This window comes from Scyliorhinus canicula, chromosome 1, assembly GCF_902713615.1.
Source record: "Scyliorhinus canicula chromosome 1, sScyCan1.1, whole genome shotgun sequence".
In the NCBI taxonomy this organism is placed as follows: Eukaryota; Metazoa; Chordata; class Chondrichthyes; order Carcharhiniformes; family Scyliorhinidae; genus Scyliorhinus; species Scyliorhinus canicula.
This window is the reverse complement of record NC_052146.1, coordinates 240,238,999-240,258,508: the sequence shown is the minus strand read 5'-3', so window position 1 is coordinate 240,258,508 and position 19,510 is coordinate 240,238,999.

Here is a 19,510-nt window from a genome sequence, read left to right as displayed (position 1 = left end):
AGCATGTTGGTCACGCCAACCTTCATCAGCAGAAATGAAGAATACCAAGAAAAATACTGCAAGGTCTACAGAGCGGGTTTACCAGTTAAAATATCCAAGTGAAGACTCACCAAGTACTAAAGTGTTAGGTCATCTTAAGGAATTTAAGTTCGGCATTCTAGCAGCACAAGGAAACCAGCAACGATTTTGGATTGATTCAAAACTAAAGGGGAGCACTATTAGGATTGAAGTGCATATGGGCGCTGCAGGATCACTTATATCTGAATCAATATACCAACAGAAATTGAAAAATCTGCCATTACGACCATCTGATGTGGTTTTGAGGACAGATACCAAGGAGGTTGTGCTGTTGAAGGGCTTTATCAACTATGGAGGTTAATAAGCAGAAAGTTGAGTGGTCTCTTCACATTATTCAATGAAACTTTCCAGCACTGATTGGGAGAGTTTGGTTAAGGACGGTTAAGCTATATTGGGCCATTGTGAACCAACTTGTTGATTCCACAAACGATCATCAACCATTTTTGAGGAAGTATGCAAAGATATTCGAGAAGCCACTTGTACGCACGTCAGGGATCGAAGTGAAACTCAAGATAAAGGCAAACTACGTGTTTGAAAAAACAGAATAATAATAATCGCTTATTGTCACAAGTAGGCTTCAATGAAGTTACTGTGAAAAGCCCCCAGACGCCACATTCAGGTACCTGTTCGGAGAGGCAGGTATGGGAATTGAACCCGCGCTGATGGCATTGTTCTGCTTTACAAGCCAGCTGTTTAGCCCACTATGCTAAACCAGCCCCTATGCTATTCGACCTAAAGTGGAAGAAGAACTTGAGAGGTTCCTCAAGAAAGGAGTTACTGAGCTCTGTCAGCACCAGCGATTGGGCAACCCTAATCACCCCAGTCTTAAAGAAGGATGGTTCAGTATAAAACTGCAGGATTTCAAAACGACTTTCAACCCTGTATTCTTTGTTGATCAATATTCTCTACCAAGATCTTTTTGAAGGTCTCGCTTGCGGCCAGAAATTTAGCAAAATTTATCTCTCCCAAGCCTATCTGAAAATGAATGTGGATACTGAGTCTCAACCGTTACTGACCATAGTTATACACAAGGGTCTGTTTCAGTATCGGAGGCTTCCATTCAGGATGTCAGCACTGGCTCCCTCCCAACAATCTATGGATCAGATCTTGAGTGGGATATTGGCTGTGCAATGCTACCTGGACGGCAGTTTGATCATGGGTTGAAACTATGTAGAGCATACTGTGTAAGGTTATCCATTTTGGTAGGAATAACAGCAAACGGGATTATTATTTAAACGATAAAATATTAAAGCATGCCGCTGTTCAGAGAAACTTGGGTGTGCTAGTGCATGAGTCACAGAAGGTTGGTTTACAAGTGCAACAGGTGATTAAGAAGGCAAATGGAATTTTGTCCTTCATTGCTAGAGGGATGGAGTTTAAGACTAGGGAGGTTATGTTGCAATTGTATAAGGTGTTAGTGAGGCCACACCTGGAGTATTGTGTTCAGTTTTGGTCTCCTTACTTGAGAAAGGATATACTGGCGCTGGAGGGTGTGCAGAGGAGATTCACTAGGTTAATCCCAAAGCTGAAGGGGTTGGATTATGAGGAGAGGTTGAGTAGACTGGGACTGTACTCATTGGAATTTAGAAGGATGAGGGGGGATCTTATAGAAACATTTAAAATTATGAAGGGAATAGATAGGATAGATGCGGGCAGGTTGTTTCCACTGGCGGGTGACAGCAGAACTAGGGGACATAGCCTCAAAATAAGGGGAAGTAGATTTAGGACTGAGTTTAGGAGGAACTTCTTCACCCAAAGGGTTGTGAATCTATGGAATTCCTTGCCCAGTGAAGCAGTTGAGGCTCCTTCATTACATGTTTTTTAGGTAAAGATAGATAGTTTTTTGAAGAATAAAGGGATTAAGGGTTATGGTGTTCGGGCCGGAAAGTGGAGCTGAGTCCACAAAAGATCAGCCATGATCTAATTGAATGGCGGAGCAGGCTCGAGGGGCCAGATGGCCTACTCCTGCTCCTAGTCCTTATGTTCTTATGTTCTTATGTAAAGAACCTAGAAGCTACTCTTGCAAGGCTGCAACTACATAATCTCAGAGTCAAGAAGGAGAAATTTTAAAATTTTCTATTCACCATCTTGGACATATCGACTAAGACGAACATAAGAAGATGTCGGAGATCCTGCTCCGCGATCACAGAACATGACTGAATTAAGGTAGTTTCTAGGATTATTAAATTACTAGGGGAAGTTTGTGCTGTGCTTAGCAACAAGGCTGAAACCTTTACACAGGTTATTTTGGAACAAACCTTTTGGCTCTGGATCAACGATTGTGACAAGCCTTACCAAAATGTTATTACAGGAATCAGGGTTTTTGGTTCATTAATACACAAAATTGAAGCTGCTTCTAGCTTGCGACACATCACCCTATGGGGTTGGAGCAGTTGCCTCACATGTAATGCCTTCAGGTGAAGAGTGACCAACAGCATTTGCTTCAGGACATTGACTAGCGCTGAGTCCAACGATACTCAACTTGAAGAAGCTCTCAGCATTATTTTTGGTATCGAAGGTTCCACCATTATTGATTTGGCCATCAATTTACCTACTGGCTGACCATCATCCATATTTTGGGCTACATAAGTGGATCCCTTTGCTCACTGATTACAAAGTAAGGCACTAATCTTGTCCCCAAACGATTATGTTATTGACTATTGTAGGTCTGAACAGCACGCAGGCGCTTTGTCTAGACTGCCACTGCAAGATCAACTCCCGCTTCTGCTTCATCCAGTTTAACACCATCTCCTTCACGCAAAACTTATGGAAGCAGATAATTACTGCCCTTGGCGGCTCGTTCACTTTGGGTTTCGGCCTTAATGACCGATGGGCTTGGTCTAGCTCGTACCGGGAGGGGTTCTCACCCTCCCCCAGCAGCTCTGCCAACTTCTTAGCAAAGTATTGTGTTGGCCTTGGGCCCTCTGTCCCTTTGGGCAAGCCCACAATTCTTAAATTATGCCGCCTTGAGCAGTTTTCCAAGTCTTCCAGCTTTGCTCGGAGTCCTCTATTAACCTCCACAACCCTCTGCAACTCTTCTCCCATCGAGGTGACCTGGTCGCTGTGTCGTGACACGGCTTCCTCCACTTCCTTCATCTTCTCGCCCTGATCTCTCACCTCAGCCAATGTCTTTGCCGCCGCCACCTCCGCCGGGCCGATTGCCTCCTCCACCAGTGACTTCAATATGACCGCCGTCTCCTTTCTCAAGGCCTCCATGTGCCTCGCAAACTGCTTTTCCAGCTGCCCCGCCATCACCTCCGCCATCTTCTCCACCATAAGTAGTGCGGCCCCGCTTTGCAGTTCGGCTTCCGCCATCCTGTCACCACTTTTATTCGTCTTCTCCTTCAGCGGTGACCCCGTGTTTCCTCCTTTCTTCAACGCTGCTTTTCGCATCCTTTAGCGGCTTATTGTTTTTTACTCTCTTTCTTTTCTCCTCTCTCTCCTTCCACCTTTCTGTCCTTCATCAATCTGAATTATTCTTTTATATAAAAAAAGGGGAAGAGAAAAAAAAACTTCACCAATCTTCTTCCAGCTTTCTTTCTTTCTCCTCTGCATTCACCCAGAGCTCCCCTGGGACCAGCCTTCAGTCTTCTTTCTTCCTCCTAGGTGGGAGCCATCCGATGTGGGACACCCCACTTACATGGTGCCCTGGACTCGGGCCTGCCTCCTCGGCCTCCTCGTAGCTCCGCCCCCGCTGTTCTGGCCCTGACGCCGCAGTGGACCCAGCGCTTCAGGCCGCACCGCCCGACACCCGCACGAGGTTCATCACCGGTTTTTAAACATCATCCATATTGAGCATCATCCAAACAGCTGGCTGCTCGCGATGGCCCCAAAGGCCGACGATAGTCGGGGGGTGCGTTAAAGCGTTAAATCACCGTAACTTGCGCCCACCAGCGGGAACTCTTAGCGCTGCAGAACAAGACCAAAATGATAAGCATGAATCTAATTAATACTTCATCGACATATTCTACCTGTTTCATGTGGAAAATGTACTGTTAACGTTTTACCCAAACAGATCCGGTGATTGGGAAGATGTTGGCCATGATGCAAAATGCTCATAAAGTGATGCATGAGACTAGTTTCAACGCATACTTATAGCTCAGAAGTTGCTGTGACTGAATAAATACATTCACATTTTAAACATACTATCACCATCAAAAAATGATATGTGTTATTGGTCAGAAGAGTCATATCTGGACCACCATTTTAATTTTCAAGTGGGTACAATTCATCGTCAAGCTAACTCAGAACATCTGTGAAAAGATATACGTAACGTCATCCAGCCAAGACAGACAAAAATTCAATGTTTTATCATGACAGGGAATTCAGAGAGGCTCAGCCTCAAGAGGATGCTGTTCAGTGTATTGCAGCATCACTGAACAGCTGGATGCAGACTCAGGTATTCAGATTTTAAAGAGTCGTGAAGACACCGAGACACTTGAAAATAGCGAGCGGGAGCTGGATGCAGCCATTCTGACTCCATACCCGACAGTGACGAAAGGAAAGGAATCACACAGGAAGGAAACCTGGGGTGTGATTCAGCGACTGCATTGCGACCAGCGTGAATCTGGGCACGTTGGGTGAATAGCGGGAGAGGACAAAATCAAGATTCGGCCAGGCACCAACCATTTTGCGATTCACTCAGCCCATTCCCAATGACGAGTTCTGGGTCTCGCCCAAAAAAAGCGAGAATATCATCAACCCTAATTTGCATTATTTTTAATCTCATTAACGAGATTGAAGTCGAATGCAGCGGCCTCCCAGGAATTACCCAACTCCCCAGCGGGAAGTCACACAGGCCTTGTTTTGTACTCCTTTTCTAAAATGTGAAGCCACTGCAATGGCTACTGTGGGGAAATGAGGAGGTGAGTGACCATTTCCATTTTCAGGCATGCAGCTCAAGGGCACTGGAACTGCTACCCCAGTGCTCGGGGTGGGGGGGGGGGGGGGGGGGGAAGAGGGTGTGATAATATACACCAGTATATCATGGTGCAGACACATACTGATGGACATATGCTAGGACCAATCAACATGCACAACACTGCAGTCAATCACCAGTTAGAACACACACACTATAAAGGCAGAGGGCATTACTTTTCCCGTTCATTCTGGATCCTGCCTCTCAGAAGCACAAGAGCTCATCAGTTACAGTACAAACTCACACCACGTGATGAGAGATTCGACTGGTTCGGACAGGCACAGGTCTATAGTTAAACTAGCATTGTGTAAACCCACAGTTATAGTATGTCTATTATTTTATAAGAGTTAATAAAATAGTGTTGAACCTTCTTCAGTGTTGGTGGCATATGTCTGCTTCGCAATTCCACAGTGCCCAACACTTTATGGTACCAGTAGGTGAGGGATGTTAGTACTTCTGAGACCTACCTTCCAGTGATCAGCCTTCCACCAGCCATCCTGCAGTATGGACACCCCCATTCGCCTGCCGCCGCCCCTCCGCATTGCCGGGAACCTGGGCTCCAATTAGAAGATTTTTAAACAGGGCTTCCAGCTGTACCTCAAGGCCATGGACCTGGAAGCTGCCTCGGACACACAGAAGATTGCTCTCTTCCTCTCCACAGCCGGACCATGCCCTCCACATCTTTAACTCGCTCGTGTCCTTGCGCAGTTCTGCAACTACGGGTCCACCTCTGACTCCATGATACGCAACCAGATCGTTTTTGGTGTGCAGTCGGAGCCCCTTCGCCAGCAGCTTCATAAGGTCAAACAGCTCACCCTGTCCACTGCCATAGAGAGCTGCGTGTTCCATCAGCACACCTCCACGTGATATTCCCGCATCCAAGCCGCTGAAACGGCGCGGCAAGCTCCCCGCGAGGCAGAACGGGTCCAGGTCATCAAGTCGCTCCAGGGCCTAAGTCTGGACAAAGGCGGCCATTTCATGCGCTTTTCGCGGGCTCCTGTGCTGGGACGCAATGAACGTGGTGACATCCAGGAATGTACTGCGCAGGCACGCACCACGCTGGATCATACCGCGCATGCGCGGTGGCGTAACGAACTTACCGACGCAACGGCGTGCAGTAACTGTGGCGTGCAGTGAAAGAGGCTGGAGTTCTTGCCTTTACCTCCTTGGTAGCCCGGGGAAGGCTCTTGTTAATGTGAAGAGATGCGAAGCCCCCAAGTGTAGAGGCTTGGGTCAGTGACATGGCAGGATTTCTCAGGTTGGAGAAGATAAAGTTTGCCTTACGAGGGTCCTTGCAGGGGTTCTCCAGGCGGTGGCAACCGTTCCTTGACTTTCTTGCGGAACGTTAGGTGGAGGTCAGCAGCAGCAGCAACTCGGGGGGCAGGGGTGGGGGGGGGCTGATTTATTTTCCTTTTTGAAAGGGGCGTTTGCCCTATTTTGTTTTGAGTTGGGTGTTAATTTGTTAAACTGTTTCTCATTTAGAGGGTTAAGTTGTTTGGTTGGCATGTTGCCCTTTTTTCGTTGTGTTCTTTTATTTTCCTTTTTGGAGTGTTCTGTAAAATTATTGAAAAACTTTGAATAAATACATTCAAAAAAAAATTGATTGTGCATCAGTTTATTACTTTAAGATTTTCAAAAGTTGGACCTCCGCGGGACGCCAAAAAGGACTCTCAACATTGGCTAGCTTGTTTCGAAGCTTCCATCAGGTCTGCACCAGACCCAATTCTGGAAGCTCAGAAGATGCAGATCCTCTACACGCGGCTGAGCTCCAATGTATTCCCTCTTATCCAGGACGTGCCGACCTACATGGGGCTACTGAAAGAGAATTACGCCCAGCGGACGAACACGCTCTTCGCCAGACTCTCTACTAGTCGTCAATCCCTGGTGAGTCCATAGAAGATTTCTGGCATGACTTCATTCCTCTGGTCAGAGACGGTGACTGTCTGGCCGTCACGGCTACGGAACATTCGAACCTCCTCATGCGGGACGCTTTCGTTACAGAGATAGGGTCAGACCACATCCGTCAGCGATTTTTAGAGGGGGCTACGCTCGACCTCGCAGGAACCAAAAAGCTGGCACTATCGATGATGGTCGCCTCACACAATATTCACGCCTACACCTCCAGCTGCAAGGCCCACCTCTCCTACGCATCGTGGACTCCACAGACGGCCGCCCCATCGGGGGCCTTACCCAGCCAATCGTATGCCTGTGTCACGCGCCAGCCAGACAACTCTGCCCGCCCGCAGCGCCATTTGCAAGGCCTGCGGCAAAAAGGGGCACTTCGCTGTGGTGTGCCAGGCCCGCGCAGCCGCCGCTATCGCCCCGACCCCCCTCACGTACGGACAGTGGGCGCCGCCATCTTCCCCTCCTCGGACCACGCGTGGTCAGTGGGCGCCGCCATCTTCCCCTCCTCGGACCACATGCGGCCATTGGGCGCCGCCATCTTCCCCTCCTCGGACCACGCGCGGTCAGTGGGCGCCACCATCTTCCCCTCCTCGGACCACGTGCGGCCAGTGGGCACCGCCATCTTGTCTCCCCCACGACACATGGGCGCCACCATCATTCCAGGACCCATGCCCCCCGGCACCCCATCACTCGACACCAGCGATGACCAGCAACGACTCACCTCGGTCACGATTGACCAGTCTCACCCGCACAATCTAGCCACCGCCTCGACAAGGGTGAAGATCGATGGGCACGAGACCTCTTGTCTGCTGGACTCCAGGAGCACCGAAAGCTTCATCCATTCAGATACGGTAAGGCACTGCTCCCTCGTGGTACATTCAGAGAATCTCCCTGGCCTCCGGGAACCACTCTTTGGCGATCCGTGGATACTGTATAGCCACGCTCATGGTCCAGGGCATAGAATTCAGTGGCTTCCGCCTCTATGTCCTGCCCAACCTCTGCGCTGCCCTGCTACTCTGCCTAGACTTTCAGTGCAACCTCCAGAGCCTAACACTGAAATTTGGCGGGCCCCTATCACCCCTTACTGTGTGCGGCCTCGCGACCCTAAAGGTCGACCCACCTTCCCTATTTGCAAACTTAACTCCGGATTGCAAACCCATTGCCACCAGGAGCAGACGGTACAGCGCCCAGGACAGCACCTTCATCAGGTCCGAAGTCCAGTGACTGCTTCAGGAAGGCATTATCAAGGCCACCAACAGCCCCTGGAGAGCCCAAGTGGTAGTGGTGAAAACTGGGGAGAAACACAGGATGGTCATGGACTACAGCCAGACCATCAACAGGTACACGCAGCTCGACTCGTACCACCTCCCATGCATATCTGATATGGTCAATCAGATTGCACTGTACCGGGCCTTCTCAACTGTGGACATGAAATCTGCCTACCACCAGCTCCCCATCCGTAAGGCGGACCACCCATACACTGCCTTTGGGGCAGATGGCCGCCTTTAAAACTTTCTCAGGGTTCTCTTCGGCGTCATCAACGGGGTCTTGGTCATCCAACGGGAGATGGACCAAATTTTCAACCGGTATGGGCTACGGGCCACTTTCCCGTACCTAGATAATGTCACCATCTGCGGCCACGATCAGCAGGACCACGATGCCAACCTTGCCAAATTTCTCCACATCGCCTCTCTTCTAAACCTCACATATAACAAGGAGAAGTGCGTATTCAGCACGAACCATTTAGCCATCCTCGGCTATGTGGTCCAGAACGGAGTTCTGGGGCCCGATCCTGACCACGGCCCCTCATGGAGCTCCCCCTTCCCCACTGTCCCAAGGCCCTCAAGCGCTGCCTGGGGTTCTTTTCTTACTACGCCCAGTGGGTCCCAAACTATGCGGACAAGGCCCGCCCACTCATCCAGTCCACCCTTTTTCCCCTGATGGCCGAGGCTCAACAGGCCTTCAACCGTATTAGACCCGACATCGCCAAGGCTGCGATGCACGCAGTCGATGAGACGTTGCTCTTTCAAGTGGAGAGCAACGCATCAGACGTCACTCTCGCCGCCACGCTCAATCAGGCAGGCATTCTTTTCCCGCACCCTTCATGTCTCCGAAATTCAGCACACCTCCATCGAAAAAGAGGCCCAAGCCATCGTTGAAGCTGTGCGGCATTGGAGGCATTAACTAGCCGGCAGGAGATTCACTCTCCTCACTGACCAACGGTCAGTTGCCTTTATGTTTAACAACACACAACAGGGCAAGATCAAGAACGATAAAATCTTGAGGTGGAGGATCAAGCTCGCCACATAAAGTACGAGATTTTGTATCTCCTCGATAAGCTCAACGAGCCCCAGATGCCCTATCCCAAGGTATATGTGCCAGCGCACAAGTAGACCGACTTCGGACCCTCACCCGGGAGTCACACGGTTGTACCACTTCATCAAGGCCTGCAACCTGCCCTACTAAATCGAGGAAGTCAGAGCAATCACCAGAGACTGCCAGGTCTGTGCGGAGTGCAAACCGCACTTCTACCAGTCGGACCGTGCGAGCCTGATGAAGGCCTCCCGCCCCTTTGAATGCCTCAGCGTGGATTTCAAAGGTCCCCTCCCCTCCATCGACTGTAACACATACTTCCTCAGTGTGGTCGATGAGTACTCCAGATTCCCCTTCGCCATCTCATGCCCTGATATGACGTCTGCCACCGTCATCAAAGCCCTCAACACCATCTCCGCTCTGTTTGGCTTCCCTGCCTACATCCACAGCGACTGGGGGTTCTCATTCATGAGCGATGAGCTGTGTCAGTTTCTGCTCAGCAGGGGTATTGCCTCCAGCAGGACGACGAGCAATAACCCCCGGGGAAACGGGCAGATGGAAAGTGAGAACGAGATGGTCTGAGGGCAGTCCAGCTTGCCCTACGGTCCAGAAATCACCCTGCCTCCCGCTGGCAGGAGGTCCTCCCCGATGCACTGCACTCCATTCAGTCGCTCCTATGCACTGCCACTAATGACACACACCGTGAACGTCTCTTTGCCTTCCCCAGGAAGTCCACATCCGAGGCGTCGCTCCCGACTTGGCTCGCAGGTCCCGTACCAGTAATCCTCCGTAAGCACCTATGATTTCACAAGGTGGACCCGTTAATTGAAAGGGTGCAGTTACTCCACGCTGACCCCCTGGAGTACCCTGACGGCTTCCAGAACACTGTTTCCCTCAGGGGCCTGTCACCAGCAGGTTACACACACACACACACCTCCGGCCTGGCGTCACCCTCCCCTCCCCCCGCGCATCCAGCAGCCCCCCCCTCCTCAAGGACCATCTGTCCTTCCCCTGCCCACGCCCGAGGATGAAGAGGATTTCGGCACGCTCCCAGAGTCACCGAGGATCAGACCGACACCGGAATCGCCGCCACCACTGCGTCGCTCCCAACGTCACATCAAAGGCCCCGGACCGACTAAACCTGTAATTGGTTCAGGACTGTTAAAGCAGCTTGTACTGGACTTCAAAAATGTATTTGCCTCTGTATATTAAACTTGCTCTGTATATAGTTCTCTGCCACCCCCGCCGGACTCAATTTTAATAGGGGGTGAATGTGGTAATCACCACTGTTGTGCATATTAGGAGAAGTGTGGTAAGACCCTGTACTACAGGTACGGGGGTAGTCCCTGCCTGCTGGCTCTGCCCAGTAGGCAGAGTATAAATGTGTGTGCTCCCTGTACATCAGCCATTTCGACAGCTGCTGTAGGAGGCCACACATCTTAGAATAATAAAGCCTCAGTTGTATTCAACTCTCGTTTCTGTGCAATTGATCGTGCGTCAACATGTGGGAGCAGATGGAGCATCGTCCCCAATCTGTAATAATCACCAGTTTGCCCGGGAAGTATGGATGGAGGGGTTCCGGATATGGCATAGAGCAGGGATTGAGAGAATGGGGGATATGTTTATAGAGGGGAGCTTTCCGAGTTTGAGGGCGCTGGAGGAGTAGTTTGGGTTGGCGAGGGATAACAAATTCAGGTATCTGCAGGTGCGGGACTTCCTACGTAGACAGGTGTCAACCTTCCTGTTCCTACCACTAAGGGGGATTCAGGACAGGGTAGTTTCTAGAGGATGGGTAGGAGAAGGGAGCGTCTCTGACATTTATAAGAAACCTATGAGGTCAGAGGAGACGCAGACCGAGGAGCTGAAGCGCAAGTGGGAGGAGGAGCTGGGAGGAAAGATATAGGATGGTCTATGGGCGGACGCATTGAGTACAGTCAACACATCCACAACATGCGCCAGGCTCAGCCTGATACAATTCAAGGTCATTCATCGGGCTCACAAGACAGTGGCCCGGATGAGCAGATTCTTTCGGGTGGAAGACAGGTGTGCAAAGTATGCGGGAGGACCAGAGAACCATATCCACATGTTCTGGGCATGTTCGAAGCTTAGGGGATTCTGGCAGGGGTTTGCAGATGTCATGTCCACGGTGTTAAAAACAAGGGTGGCACCGAGTCCAGAGGTGGCGATTTTCTGAGTGTCGGAAGACCCGGGAATCCAGGAGGAGAAAGAGGCAGATGTTCTGGCCTTTGCTTCCCTGGTGGCTCGGAGATGTATAATATTAGCTTGGAGAGATTCAAAGCCCCTGAAGTCGGAGACCTGGCTATCGGACATGGCTAGCTTTCTCTGTTTAGAGAAAATGAAGTTCACCTTGAGAGGGTCAATGTTACGGTTCACCCGGAGGTGGCAACCATTCGTCGACTTCTTTGGGGGAAATTAATCATCAGCAGAAGGGGGGTGGGGGTTAGTTTAGTGTAGGGGGTTAATAAAGGAAGGGAGATGTTTTTTGCACTATGGTTATAGATTCATGTACATTGTTTATTTTGTTCCTGTTTTAATACCAAAAATACCTCAATAAAATGTTTATTAAAAAAAAATCAGAATATAATAATCGCCTATTGTCACAAGTAGGCTTCAATGAAGTTACTGTGAAAAGCCCCTAGTTGCCACATTCCGGCGCCTGTTTGGGGAGGCCGGTACGGGAACAAGTTGAACTAATTTTTAACTAGTTAAACTGGTCGATTAATTACAAATAATCATTGAGTGGTATTTCAAAACTTGAAAATCTAATTAGTTAAATTAAAAGCAATAAAGATGACAGGTCAGATCACGTGTTACAGCCATTGCATGTGAGAGCTGCTGGGCACCTGTGTGATACACAGCAAACACACCTACAGTAAGTGTCTGCAGCTTGAGGAACTTCAGAAAAGAGATGATGAGTTGGAATCTGAGACACTGCACTGCATTAGGGAGAGGGAAAGTTACCTGGACACTTTGTTCCAGGAGGCAATCACATCTATCAGGCTCGGTATCATATTTGGTCTGTGGTCAGGGATAGGAGGATGTGACTACAAGTGAAACAGTTATGGGGATCCAGTGATAGCAGTGGAGGAGCCCTCGCACTTATCCAACAGGTTCAATGTTCTTGCACTTAGTGTGGACAAGAGCAGGAACTGCAGGGTGGATAAGCAATTGGCCACATCAGGGGGACATTCAAGTGGGAGAAGAAAAATGAATGCAATAGTGTAGGGAACAGCATAGTTCGGAGGATGGACACTGTTATTTACAGCATGAGTCCTGAAGGTTGTGTTGCCTGCCCAGTGTCAGGGTTAGGGAAACCTGCAATTATAGCAAGCTCTTCATTTGCAAGTTCAATTACCCGCCCAAAAGAATTTGTCCACCCACTCGTACATTGCGGCACAATACTTTAGGAAATCTGCGGGTGGAAAATCTGTGGGTGGAGCCAGAGGACATTGGTTGAACGAATACTTCACATTGTCTTCACCCAAGAGCGCAATAAGAAATCTTACAACACCGGGTTAAAGTCCAACAGGTCTGTTTCGAATCATTAGCATTCACAGCACATTCAGAGCTTCATTCACCTGGGGAAGGAGCAGTGCTCCGAAAGTTAATGATTCAAAACAAACCAGTTGGACTTTAACCTGGTGTTGTAAGACTTCTTACTGTGCTCACTCCAGTCTATCGCCGGCATCTCCACATCATATCTACCCAAGAGAATGAGAAGATAGATATGGAACTCATGGAGAGAGATTGTGAGGTACTTGAGCAAATTGTGATAGGGAGTGACAAGGTATTGAAAATGTTGGCAGGCTTAAAAGTGGACAAGTCTCCAGATCCAGTTGAATTGTGTTTCAGTATGCTGTGGGAAGCGAGGGAAGAGATTGCAGGAGCTCTGACCCAAATGCTAATTCCTCTCTGGCCACGGGGGAGGTGCCAGAGGACTGGAGAACAGCTAATGTGGTCCCACTATTTCAGAAAGGTTGTAAAGATAAGCCAAGGAACTGCAGACCAGTCTCACGTCAGTGGTAGGGAAATTATTAGAGAAAATTATGAAGGACAGGATTTATCTCTATTTGGCGAGGCAAGGTTTGATCAGGAATAGTCAACATGGCTTTGTCAAAGGGAGGCCATGCCTAACAAATTCGATTGAATTTTTCGAGCATATGACCATGTGTGTAGATGAGGGCAGTGCAGTTTAGCTTACATAGATTTCAGCAAAAACCTTGACTCAAGGTCCTACATAGGAGATTTATAAGAAGGCAAATTCATATGGGATACAGGGTATTTTGATAAGGTGGATTCAAAATTGACTTCGCTGTAGGAGACAGAGGGTGATGACAGATTGTTGCTTTAGTGACTGGAAGCCAGTGTCCAGTGGAGTACCACAGGGATCTATGCTGGGTCCCCTATTGTTTGTCATTTATATAAATGGCAGAGATGACTATGTGGGGCTTAGGATCAGTAGGTTTGCGGATGACACAAAGATAGGCCGGGTGGTTAACAGTGAGGCTGAGAGTCTTGGGTTACAGGAAGATGGGATGGGCAGAAAAGTGGCAAATAGAATTTAACCCTGAAAAGTGTGAGGTGATACACTTTGGAAGGAGTAATTTGACAAGAAAGTATTCAATGAAGGCCTGACACTGGGAGGTTCTAAGGGACAGAGGGACCTTGCGTGTTTAGCCATAGATCTCTGAAGACAGAAGGGCAGGTTAATAGGGTGATGAAAAAGGCATATGGGACACTTGCCTTTATCAATCAAGGCATAGATTACAAAAGCAGGGAGGTAATGCTGGAGACGTACAGAACTTTGGTGGGGCCACAGCAGGAGTACTGTGCGCACTTCTGGCCATCATATTATACATAGAAACATTGAAACATACAGAGAAAATAGAAGCAGGAGCAGACCATTCAGCCCTTCAAGCCTGCTTTGCCACTCATTATGATCATGGCTGATCATCAGGTTCAATACCCTGATCCCACCTTCCCCCCATTTCCCTTGATTCCTTTAGCCCAAAGAGCTATATCTAATTCCTTCTTGAAATTACAGTGTTTTTGCCTCAACTACCGTTTGTGGTAGTGAGTTCCTCAGATTCAGCACTCTCTGGGTGAAGAAATTTCTCCTCACCTCAGTCCTAAAAGGTGACCTTATCCTCAAACCATGACCCCAAGTTCTGGACTCCTCCATCATTAGGAACATTCTTCCCGAATCTACCCTGTCTAATCCTGTTAGAATTTTATAAGTTTCGATGAGATCCCAACTCACTCTTCCAAACTCCAATGAATATAATCATAACCAATTTAGTCTCTCCTCATTTGTCCCTCCATCCCAGAAATCGGCCTGGTAAACCTTCGCTGCACTCCCTCCATAGCAAGAACATCCTTCCTCAGATAAGGACACCAAAACTGCACACAATACTCCAGTTGTGGTCTCACCAATGCCCTGTCCAATTGTAGTAAAACATCCCTATTCCTATACTCAAATCCTCGCATTATGGATGCCACCATACCATTTGCCTTCTTTACTGCCTCCTGTACCTGTGAACTTACTTTCAACAATTGATGCACAAGAACACCAAGGTCTCGTTGTGCATCCTCCTCTCTCAATTTACACCCATTCAAATAGAAATCTGGGGCGGGATTCTGTGATCTTGAGACTAAGAGTTGACGCCATCGGAAACACCGTCGCGTTTCTCGACGGCGTCAACACAGCCTCAGGATCAGCAATTCTGGCCCCTACAGGGGGCCAGCACGGCACTGGACCAATCCACACCGCTCCAGCTGCTGATCCCGGCGTCAAATGGGCGCCGCGGGATCCGCGCATGCGCAGTGGCACTGGCGCCAACGTGCGCATGCACAGTGGCCTCCTTCAACCCGCCAGCCCCGACGCAACATGGCGCAGGACTACAGGGGCCAGCGCGGAAGAAAGGAGGCCGCTAGCCAGAGAGGCTGGCTCGACGATCGTTGGGCCTCCCCCACCCCCCACATGCCGCACCCCGACCCTTCCATGCTGAGTTCCCGCCAGCTGACAGCAGGTGTGGACAGCGCCAACGGGATTCGGCATTTTTACAACTGCTGCTCGGCCCATCCCAGGCCGAGAATCGGTGGGCCAGCCGCGTAGAGCGGCCCCCGACTGACGCCGCACCAACCACACGGGCATCAATGCCGCCAATTCTCCGCTCTGCGTGGCGGCGTGGCGCGATTCACGCCGGTCACGGGGATTCTCCGGCCAGGCCCCCGGCTGAGAGAATCCCGCCCCTGATTTCCTATTTCTTCTACCAAAGTGCATGACCACACATTTACCCAAGGTTAAATACATCTGCCATGCATATGCCCACTCACTCAACCTGTCCATATCCCACTGAAGCAGCCTCCTCGCAGCTCACCCTTCCACCCAACTTTCTATCATCTGCAAATTTGGAAATGCTACATTTAGTCCCCTCGTCCAAATCATTAATATATGATGTGAACAGTTGAGGTTCTAGCTCAGATCCCTACAATACCCCACTAGTCACTGCCTGCCAATCAGAAAAAGACCCATTTATTCCAACATTTTGCTTCCTGTCTGCTAACCAGCTTTCTATCCATTTCAACTCACTATCCACAATCCCATGCACTTTAACTTTATCTAGTAATCTAATATGTGAGACCATGGGAAAGTCTTCTGAAAGTCTAAATGAACCACATCCACAGGATCTCCCAGGTCAATTCTACTAGTTAGATCTTCAAAGAATTCCAGTAGATTTGTCAAGCATGACTTTCCTTTCATAAATCCATGCTGACTTTGTCTGATTATACCATTGCTTTCCAAATGCTGTGTTATGAAATCCTTGATAGTGGACTCCAGCAACCTCCCTATCACCAACGTTAGGCTCACTGGCCTATTGTTCCCAGTTTTCTCTCTACCTCCCTTTTTGAATAGTGGGGTTATATCAGCTACCCTCCAATCTGCAGGACGATTCCTGAGTCCAAATAATTTTGGGAAATGACCGCCAAAGGACCTACTATTTCTAGGGTTACTTCCTTCAGTTTTCGGGGATGAAGATGATCATGCCCTGGGATTTATCCACCTTCAATCCCATTAATTTTTCTAAAACTATTTCTCTACTAATACTAATTTCCTTCAGCACCTCACTAAACCTTGTTTCTCAGAACTTCCGGTACTCTACTCAGATCTTCCTTTGTGAAGACAGAAAGTATGAATTTAGTTCCTCAACCATTTCTTTGTTTCCCATTATGAATTCCATTTCTGACTGCAAGGGGCATACATTCATTATTATCAACCTTTTCTCTATACATACCTATAGAAACTTTTATAGTCAGTTTTTATGTTCCCCACTAGCTTACTTTCATATTGTATTCTTCCCTTCTTAATCAATCCCTTGGTCTGCCTTTGCTGAATTTTAAACTGTTCCCAAACCTCAGGTCTATGCTATTTATAACTCATTTGTGTGCCTCTTCTTAGAGTCTAATGCCATCTCTAATTTCCCTTGTAAGCTCTGGTTTGGCCATGGTTCCCTTTCTACTCTTGTGCCAAATAGAAATAAACAACTTTTGGAGTTCACCCATTTGTTCCTTGAATGCCTGCCATTGTCTGTCCACTGTCCTTCCTTTCAGTCGTGTTTCCAGTCTGTCATAGCCACCTCTTGCCTCATGCCATCATAGTTACCTTTATGAATAATAATAATAATCGTTATTAGTGTCACAAGTAGGCAATGAGGCTACTGTGAAAACCCCTAGTCGCCACACTACGGCGCCTGTTTGGATATACTGAGAGAGAATTCAGAATGTCCAATTCACCTAACAGCACGTCAGTTGGGTGGAAACCAGAGCATCCAGAGGAAACCCACGTGGACACGGGGAGAACATGCAGACTTTGCACAGACAGCGACCCAAGCTGGAAATTGAACCCAGTTCCCTGGTGCTGTGAAGCAACAGTGCTAATCACTGTGTTACCGTGCCGCCCAAGAATCAGCTATGTCACGATCCACCATGATAAAGAATTCTATAATTTTATGGTCACTCATCCCCAAAGGTTCTCTCACAACTAGATTGCCAACTAATCCTTTCTCATTGCACAACACCCAGTCCTGGCCTGTTCCCTCAACACACTGGTCCAAAAAAACCATCCCGTAGACACTCCAGAAATTCCTTCTCTATTGTACTGTGACTAATTTGACATGCCCAATCTATATGCAGATTAAAGTGAGCCATAATCACTGACGTTCCTTTAACACATGCATCTCTGATTTCCTGTCTAATGCTATTCCCAAAATTACCACTGCAGTTCGGTGGTCTGTAAACTACCCCAACAAATGTTTTTTGCCCTGTGCTGTTTCTTAACTCAACCCATATAGATTCCACATCTTCTGTGCTGATATCTTTCCTCAATATTGTATCAATTGTATTAAAGGAATTCTATTTCCTTTAATCAACAATGCAACTGCACCACCTTTTCCTTTCTGCCTGTCCTTCCAGAAACTGAATAGCCCTCAGTGTTTAGTTTCCATCCTTGGTCACCTTGGTCTCCATAATTCCAACTATATCTCTAACTATGTTATAGGAAGGATGTGATTGTACTGGAGGGGGCGCAGAGGTGATTCACAAGGATGTTGCCCAGGATGGAACATTTAAGTTATGAAGAGAGGTTGGAAAGGTGTGGGTGGTTTTCGCTGGAGCAGAGAAGACTGGGGGGGCGACCTGATCAAGGTGTACAAGATTATAAGGGGCATGGGCAGGGTGAATACGGAGCAACTGTTCCCCTTAGGTGAAGGTTCAGTTATGAAAGGACACAAGTTCAAGGTGAGGGGCGGGTGATTCAGGGGGCATTTGAGAAATTTGAAAATCTTTTTACCCAAATGGTGGTGACGGTCTGGAATGCATTGCCTGGGAGGGTGGTAGAGGCGGGTTACTTGGATGAGCACTTGGCATGTCATAATGTTCAAGGATATGGGTCAAGTGCTGGCAAATAGGATTGAGTGGGCAGGTCAGGTGTCTTTCATGCATCGGTGCAAACTTGACGGGCTGAAGGGCCTTTTCTGCACCGTATTATTCTGTGATTCAGTGTGATCTCCTATTCTCAGTACTGGTCCCAAAATATCTTCTGAAATTGGGAAGATTTCTATTGAGGTTCATTTGAAAATGCCTAATTCTCATCTTCAAGGGTTGCAAATGAGGACAAGAGCCTCAAAGTAAGGCTTGGCTTCCTAGATAGTTAATGGTTACATTTGAAAACACATAACTGTATAGATTGTGGCTTGGGGGGGGGGGGGGGGGGGGTGCAGTCAGTTGTTGAGATATTTCATAGATGAATTTGAGGGATGTCATTGCTTAGGAGAGACAGGTAAAGAGCTGTGGAGGTTTCCACACCTGGAAGAGCAAAGCTCAGATGTACAGCAGGCAAGTAATGTTGCGATCGTCGGAATCTATCTAATTTACTCCTATTATAAGGTATGTTCGCAATTAACTATTTCGCCCTTCACGTGATCTTACGGGAACGTAACTTCTGCGAATGGCAAGACTTCACTGCACAAACTAGTAAAAGTCTTACACCTATTTAATGGCCGCTGGTGAGTAATATGTACAGTAAGAAGTCTTACAACACCAGATTAAAGTCCAACTGGATTGGAATCACAAGTTTTCGGAGCATAGTTCCTTCATCAGGTGATGAAGAGGTAGGTCACACAAACACAGCATATATAGACAAAGACAATGATGCAAGATGATACTTTGAATGGGAGTCTTTGCAGGTAATTACGTCTTTACAGGTCCAGACCGTGCAACTGGAGAGAGGGATAATCACAGGTTAAAGAGGTATGAATTGTCTCAAGCCAGGATTTATTAATTGAATTCAAATTCTACCAGTTGCCATGGTGGGATTTGAACCCATGTCCCCAATGCAATAGCCTGGGCCTCAGGTTCAGTGACATTATCACTACAGCATGGAAACGGATGGAGATGGCGTCCTGTGAAGGCACGAGCCTGAATGCACTGGTAACGGCGCCGCTGCCGCTCCCTCCAACGAGGTACACTATGAGCCCGGTGGTGGCGGCTACCCTCAAAGTTTGGGGGCAGTGGAGGTGACACAGGGGGAAAATGGGGGGCTCGGTGGAGGCCTCGCTGCGGGGGAACCACCGGTTTGTCCCAGGGAACATGGATGGCAGGTTCCTGGGGTGGCACAGGGCAGGCATTAGGAAGTTGGGAGACCTGTTCATTGACGGGAGGTTTGCGAGCCTTGGTGAATTGGAGGAGAAGTTTGAGTCCCCCCGGGGAATATGTTCA